Below are 8,729 nucleotides of genomic sequence, written 5' to 3' on the forward strand. Positions count from 1 at the left end.
TGGCATCTATTTCACTAAACATCGTAAGTTTACGTCTGCGACTAGCAGTTATACCGGTCATACGTTTACATGTGTTTGGCATCTATTGCACTAAACATCGTAAGTTTACGTCTGCGACTAGCAGTTATACCGGTCATACGTTTACATGTGTTTGGCATCTATTTCACTAAACATCGTAAGTTTACGTCTGCGACTAGCAGTTATACCGGTCATACGTGTACATGTGTTTGGCATCTATTTCACTAAACATCGTAAGTTTACGCCTGCGACTAGCAGTTATACCGGTCATACGTTTACATGTGTTTGGCATCTATTTCACTAAACATCGTAAGTTTACGTCTGCGACTAGCAGTTATACCGGTCATACGTTTACATGTGTTTGGCATCTATTTCACTAAACATCGTAAGTTTACGTCTGCGACTAGCAGTTATACCGGTCATACGTCTAGATGTGGTTGGCATCTTTTTTCATGCAGAAAATTACATCATTACGGAAGATGGAATATTTTAATGACAAACGAAAATTATATATGTATTTTTCAAACTATATTTATTGTACTTTTAACAATAAGAAGAACTGTGGTTTAGTCGTAGATTTACGTTTACGTGCAAAACTAGGCTTACGACGTTTTGTAAAATTGAGCCCATGGACGTACCTATAAAACTTTAAAGTCTAGACTTAAATCTCTTATGACGTCACACGCGTGCATGTTGCCATGACGTTGAAGTCACAGACGATGTTAGTGTCCCGAAGTCTAGATTCAAAACGTTTTATAAGCACGTGCATACGGCTATTACATGTCAAACACTTGGTCATTTTCACATATAGTCTTAGAGAGGAAACCCGCTATCTTGTTTCCATTAGTAGCAAGGGGTCTTTTGTATGCGCCATCCCACAGACAGGATAGTACATACCACGGCCTTTGATATATGGGCTACTCTTTTCGATTAGCCGAAAAGTCGAATGTGTGGAATGCAATACAATGGCATGATTTGGCATCCATGTTCAGAGCTGGAATTAAGATGCATAATGCTATTTTACTTTATTCCTTAGTCTCATTATCATCTAGAGTATGTGTCGGGTACTCGGGTCCGGGTCAAGAATGCAATACCATGGTATGATTGGGCATCTATGTTCAACAACTGGAATTAAAATGAATAATGCTATTTTACTTTATTCTTTAGTCTCATTGTCATCTAGTGTAAGTGTCGGGTACGCGGGTCAAGGTCGAGTTTGACCCGTGAGTACTCGAGTCCAATATTTTGGAATCGTTGGGGCTCTAGTCAACGAAACGATCTTAGCCCTAAGATTACCTTAAGCGCATAGCTACCCTATGCACTCAAATTGATCTTTGGGCTAAGATCGCTTCGTGGAACGGGGCCCTGGTTGAAACTAGGCTGTGCTGAATTAATTTCCAGGAGTATACAACACTACGGTAAATTATCCAAACGCAGATTAAGGTAATACAAAGCCTTTTAAGACCTTGGTTTGAATGGGGGGAAGGCTTATTTGTCTGAGCTATAAACCATTTCTAAGTAGTTGAGGTTTTAGTACATGTATTGCTAATCGGAAATAGTATATCTCCTCAAAAGATAGAAAAGAAGAAAAATGGTTTATGCAACCGACGCACTCAACACATTTTATCTAGTTAGCCTACATAATGAAAGAGGAAATAAGCTGCCGCCACTCCCTGGACTACTTTTCTTTCTTCTTTTTTTTATTAGGTCAGGTCAGGTCATAGGGCATAACGTGCACATTCAGAACAAGCTGTTGTTGCGCACGCCTGTCATGGGCGCAGGTGCAGACCTATGCCGGCTCCTCCGTCCAGGATAGGAAATGTTTTATTAGCAGCAAGGGGTCTTTTATGTGCGCCATCCTACTGACAGGATAGTACATCAACGGCCTTTGTTACACCAGTTGTGGAGCACTGGCTGGAATGGCTCGAGTCACCTCCAGCCCTCCCCTTATTGGCATTGATATGTAGGGGAACGTTTAACATCCAATAGCTGATTAATAAATCAATGTTCGAATCCCCATTCTATGATTGTTTGGGGGGTTTTCCCGTCCCAACTAGTGCCCACAACTGGTAAATCAATGACCGTGGTAGGTGTTGTCCAGTCTGGTGTCAATGTGCTCAAGTTGTGTCGTTAAACAAAACCAACTTTAAACAGTTGCATAGCCCTCATTTGCGACTGAATATTTAGCCACATTTCCAATCAGTTGCATTTTTCAGCCCCAAGCTCATCCAGAAAACATTTCGCTAACTTTCGCGGACTATTTTACTGGTTCCCGACGTGGCCATTTGCTTTACTGTGAAGCGCATAAACCAGTTTAACGGACGTTTTTTCTACTCGGTTTGGTTGAACTCGGCCCAGGAGGCCGTGCGCTCGTTAACAAATTGACTGGTACCACCGTCTTCTACCATATCACATTACTTTAACGTTAGGCGCAAAGACCAGTGTAGCGCACTAAATTGTGTAAGGGGAGTGGGTGGATCTGTACTGTGGTGACCGAACTTTTTATAGGCGACGAGTCATGATACCCCGAAATATATATTGAAAGAAAAAGAAAATTAGCTTGAAACTAAAGGGGGGGGGGGGGGGGGGGGGTTGACGTAAGACTCCCCCCCCCCTCCCTGCCCCGCACACGCTCTCCTGTCTCTCTGGATGACTCGCCTTTCTAAATATGCCTCAGTTGCACATATCTCTCTCTCTCTCTCTCTCTCTCTCTCTCTCTCTCTCTCTCTCTCTCTCTCTCTATCTATCTCTCTCACATACACGCACACGCACACGCACACGTACACGCACACTATCTCATTTTCGGTATTTTGAATAACAGCGAAGCTATGACCTTGAAGGGACGTTGATACGTTCTGACAGGTTCCAAGGACATTGTTTTCTTTGTCACGGTTTATTAAAGAAACGACTGGACTGTGCAAGGCTGGGGTGTAATTTATTTTAGTGACCATCGCTCACAGAATAAACTAGACAATCTGCGGCTAACCACAACATATACTGGACTCCATTGAAAAACGCATCACCCAATGTCCAGTATCAAGTTCAAGGTCTTTATTGCTTTAAGTTTTTACAACTTGTCAACATAATACAATGTACAAGAAAATAATAAATATGTACAGGATATGTACAGGATTATGGTGGAGAGTAATTTAGTAAATACTACTACTACTACTACTACTACTACTACTACTACTACTACTACTACTACTACTACTACTACTAATAATAATAATAATAATAATAATAATAATAATAATAAATAAAATAAGGTTCTATTGACTTATATTATTTAATACATACAAGTCATTATTACGTATACTGAGAGATACATGTATTATTGGTTCAATATACATGTAAACGAATATTATTATATAACATTTAGTGAAATATCTTAAAATATCAGTGAAATAAAAGTGTTATCAGTCACTCAGTGACGATAACACATTTTAGAGTGAACATTTCACTATTTCAGTCTAAAATGTGTTATCGTCACTGTAGAAAGTGTTATCTTCACTGTAAGAAAGCCGGAACTATTTTGAAGCTGTCATTTTAAAAATAAAGGTAAATTACCAAAAGTTATATAATAAATAGAACATTTTATGTATTTTGTCAAATATGATTTACATCTCACCTCGTGAAGTTTGCAATCATATCACACTCGTCGCGCAAGCGCGACTCGTAAGATATGATTGCAAACTTCACTCAATGAGATATAAATCATATTTGACAAAAAAACATGAAATACCCTCTCATATGTACTGTACTGAATAAACAGAAGTAATGTTAATATTAACCAATTTGCTCCAACAGCTGATCTCTTACGGCATTTGTTCTAAATAAATAGTTTCCGAGGTTATTAAGTTCTTTAGTATTGTCAGACGCTAATAGATGGGTAAGTCTGAAAACACTTGGACGTCTATGGTAATGTGTTTTAATAATAAATTTCTTAAATCACTATATTGTGGGCACTGGAAGATAAAATGATACTCGCCTTCTATTTCATTTTTGTCACATAGTGTACATTTTGTCTGTGATCTTTCAATATTTATATACCTGTCAAATTCTATATTTAATTTATGTGCACATATTCTGATTTTAGTTATTTCTTTTAAATAACGAACGTCTAGTGGTTATTGCTATTGCATGTGTGATATTGCTACAAGACACACAATAACCCTAACCCTTGTATACAATTGTGTGTGGGGGGGGGGGGGGGGATTTACTTCTTACCAGAATGCATCTACATATCTAGTTATACAAAGACAGTTAAATGTTGTTCTTTTCTTCTCTTATTGTTTGTACAACCATAAATTGTTTGTGTGGGCATCAGGCCGGCCTCGGTGGCGCAGTGGTTAAGCCATCGGACTACAGGCTGGTAGGTACAGGATTCGCAGCCCGGTACCGGCTACAACCCAGAGTGAGTTCTTAAGAGCTCAATGGGTAGGTGTAAGGCCACTACACCCTCTTCTCTCTCACTAACCACTAACCAACTAACAACTGTCCTGGAAAGACAACCCAGATAGCTGAGGTGTGTGTGTGTGTGTGTGTGTGTGTGTGTGTGTGTGTGTGTGTGTGTGTGTGTGTGTGTGTGTGTGTGTGTCAAGGACAACATGCTTGAACTTTAATTGGATATAAACACAAAACTAAGTTGAAATTAATGAAATTGTGGGCATCCTATAAAAGATACAGATCATCTCATTCTCTACTGCCCCCTGCACAATAAACAAAGAAAGTAAAGTTTGTTTTATTTAACGACGCCACTAGAGCACATTGATTTTTTTATCTTATCATCGGCTATTGGACGTCAAACATATGGTCATTCTGACACTGTTTTTTTTTAAAGGAAACCCGTTGTCGCCACATAGGCTACTCTTTTACGACAGGAAATCCAGAATTTATGACAGGCAGCAAGGGATCTTTTAGTTGCGCTTCCCACAGGCAGGATAGCACAAACCATGGCCTTTGTTGAACCAGTTATGGATCACTGGTTGGTGCAAGTGGTTTACACCTACCCATTGAGCCTTGCTCAGGGTTTGGAGTCGGTATCTGGATTAAAAATCCCATGCCTCGACTGAGATCCGAACCCAGTACCTACCAGCCTGAGGCCGGTCAATGAACAAAGAAACAATTTCATGTCAAATTACTTACATTTAAATTATAAACTGATCTTTTTGGGGAAATGCAGAATTTAGTGAACAAAACAAAAATGAAGAAATGATTTTAAAACTATTTTAAAATACATAACTGCCACTAAATGTTTTCGCTAAGGTTAACTAATTTTATGCTAGAAATTCCCCCAATCCAATGTAAACGTTCTGCAGTTTTCTACTCTCTATACCCACACCCCTTGCTCTACCCCTTCTCCTTTTCGTCCTCTTTGTTCACCCCTGCGCGTGCTGTAACCTCACCGTGGTGCAGGGATGTAACATTCTCTTTGAGAATGGCCAATACAGCACAAAATCGAAGTTTTGAGTAAAATTCAGTATCTGATATTTGTATTTTTGTACAGTTCTTTACACTGTTTTTTTATTTAAATTTTGAATTTTTATATTGATGATCACTTTGTTTTTTCCCGTTACCATAGTTTGACACCCAATAGCCGATGTATTTTTCGTGCTGGGGTGTCGTTAAAAATTCATTCATTCATTCATTTCATTCATTCATTCATTCATTCATTCCTTTTTGTTCAAATCTACTATGTAAGTCTGTGGTGTGTAAACATGTATCCGCATGTAATATGTAGGGAGAGGTCTTAAAGGCATATTGTCACAGACCACTGACCTATTAAATGGCCTAACAAAGTATTACACGTAAAAAACAAAATTTGATTTGTCCCTAAAGATACTTTATTCAGCCATCTACGTAAGCACCATACCCCACTTATTAATGATATTTTGTAAAAATAATTGAATTATGGCAATGGTCCATAATTCAAAAACTAATATTGCCAAGAGGGTTGACATGGATTTCACTCCATCATGGTTCAGTTAAGGAAATAAAATAGCCTGATTTGGTTTCCAAAAATTAATGTAACTTTCATTTATTATTATTGTTTTGATATAATAAGGTTCTTAAATCCGTGACAGTGTGGCTTTAATATAGGCTAGTGATGTTCCAGTGATCGATTGTAATCGGTCATTGATCGGATTGGCGCTTAGGATGTGATGATCGATTGTAAAAAGTCATTATCGATTGTGTGGGGAAATGCTAACTGTAACTGTTCCGCCAGTTTAGATGATAAATTTGATGTAAATATACAGTGGTTTGGGTTTGTTTTCGTGTGCACAAAAAGAAAAATTAGATTAAATAGTTATTAAAGGTAAACTTATTAGTCATTTGCAGGGTGCACACGATAATAGGTGCATGGTCCTTATAATTCAAAGCCTTCTTATGGTCATGGAATTCTAACCGATTGTTCAATCGAAAATTGATCGGTTGGAAAGAAAGAAAGAAAGAAAGAAAGAAAGAAATGTTTTATTTAACGACGCACTCAACACATTTTTATTTACGGTTATATGGCGTCAGACATATGGTTAAGGACCACACAGATTTTGAAAGGAAACCCGCTGTCGCCACTACATGGGCTACTCTTTCCGATTAGCAGCAAGGGATCTTTTATTTGCGCTTCCCACAGGCAGGATAGCACAAACCATGGCCTTTGTTGAACCAGTTATGGATCACTGGTCGGTGCAAGTGGTTTACACCTACCCATTGAGTCTTGCGGAGCACTCACTCAGGGTTTGGAGTCGGTATCTGGATTAAAAATCCCATGTCTCGACTGGGATCCAAACCCAGTACCTACCAGCCTGTAGACCGATGGCCTAACCACGACGCCACCGAGGCCGGTTGATCGGTTGGTGCCAACCGATTATAACCGATGATCGATGATGAAATCCAGACCGATTCCCATCACAAATATAGGCTAAGCCTGTTGAGCAATCCCAGTATGTTTTTGTCAAATAAATATTGTTTAAACCAAAAGCTGACTGGTGCGTTTTCTGTAACGTTCAGTATACGTTTGAATGTAACGCTGTCATGCATGGCAAATAAAATAATTTATTTCTACAATATTTCAACTTATTTTCGTGCTTATATCCAATTAAGGTTCAAAAATACTGTCCTGGGCACACACCTCAGCTATCTGGGCTGTCTGTCCATGACAGTGGGTTAGTGGTTAGTGTAAGAGAAGATGGTGTAGTGGTCTTACACCTACCCATTGAGTGGTTAAAACTCGCTCTGAGTGGGAGCCGGTGCCGGGCTGCGAACCCTGTACCTACCAGCCTTATATCTGATGACTTAACCACGACACCACCGAGGCCGGTATTTCGACAATACCTACATACCAAAACAAAATAATATTATTAGTATACATTTTTCTATTAGTAGCAAGGATTGTCCTTTATATGCATCATCCTAAACAGTACAAACCACGGACTTTGATATACCAGTCGTGGAGCACTGATTCGGACGGCGAAAAACTAAGTCAGAGACTAGGTCCACCCAAGCGATTCGATCCTTCGATCCTTTGACCCAAAACCCTCAGCGAGCGCTCTACTGACCGAGCTAGATACAACCCATATTTTCTTTCTTTCTTGGGGATGCCGACACATATAACCGTAAATAAAAGGTGTTGAGTGTGTAGCATAATGGTTCATCAAAATTGAAAATGAAAGGAAGAAAGGAAATGTTTTATTTAACGACACACTCAACACATTTTATTTACGCTTATATGGCGTCGGACATATGGTTAAGGACCACACCAATATTGAGAGAGAAAACCCGCTGTCGCCACTTCATGGGCTACTCTTTTCGATAAGCAGCAAGGGATATTTTATATGCACCATCCCACAGACAGCATAGTACATGTCACGGCCTTTGTTACACCAGTTGTGGAGCACTGGTTGGAACGAGAAATAGCCAAATTGAAAATGAAACTAATTGGTTAATTTGACTTAGTTGATCGAAATGTAGCTCCTTGCTGGAACCTTTTGGGATTGGGTGAGTGAGCCGGTATTTGTTAGTCCGTAGCCCTGTGGTAAAGCGCTTGCTTGATGCGCAGTCGGTCTAGAATCGATCCCCGTCGATGGACCCATTGCGCTATATCTCGTTTCAGCCAGCGCACCACGACTGGTATATCAAAGGCCATGGTATGTGCTATCCTGTCTATGGGAAAGTGCATATAACAGATCCCTTGTTGCATTAGAAATAAATATAGCGGATTTTCTCTAGTGCACCATAACTGGTGTAAGAAAAAAAAGGATGTGGTATGTACTATCATGTCTGTGGGATGCTGCATATAAAAAATTACAGGCCCACTTTAATCGGTTCTCTTCGGGCACGGCGGAAGAAAGTAAACATTGTGGGTGGGTGGTAGGCTCAGAGCTGGTTTATCCTAGTAGCACATAGAGCATGTGCTACGGACCCCATGCTTCAGGGGGGCCTGCGGTGATGTGTACATTTATTTTCCCCAGGTCAGTTTTCCCCTCTCTCCAAGGGGGTTGCAAAATATATATCCTGGGAAGGGGGTCCCGCTGATCCTTAAACCGGCTCTGGGTAGGCGGACAGATCGAGAGCGCAAAGCATGGGTTCTATGGGGTGCTGGGGGGTATGCTCCCCCGTAAAACTGTGAAAACTAGATGTCCTGAAATGCAATTTTCTGCGTTTTACAAGTACAGTTCATCTCTGCCTTAAGATTTACTACCAATATTTTT

The sequence above is a fragment of the Gigantopelta aegis genome, chromosome 7, assembly GCF_016097555.1.
Source record: "Gigantopelta aegis isolate Gae_Host chromosome 7, Gae_host_genome, whole genome shotgun sequence".
In the NCBI taxonomy this organism is placed as follows: domain Eukaryota; kingdom Metazoa; phylum Mollusca; class Gastropoda; order Neomphalida; family Peltospiridae; genus Gigantopelta; species Gigantopelta aegis.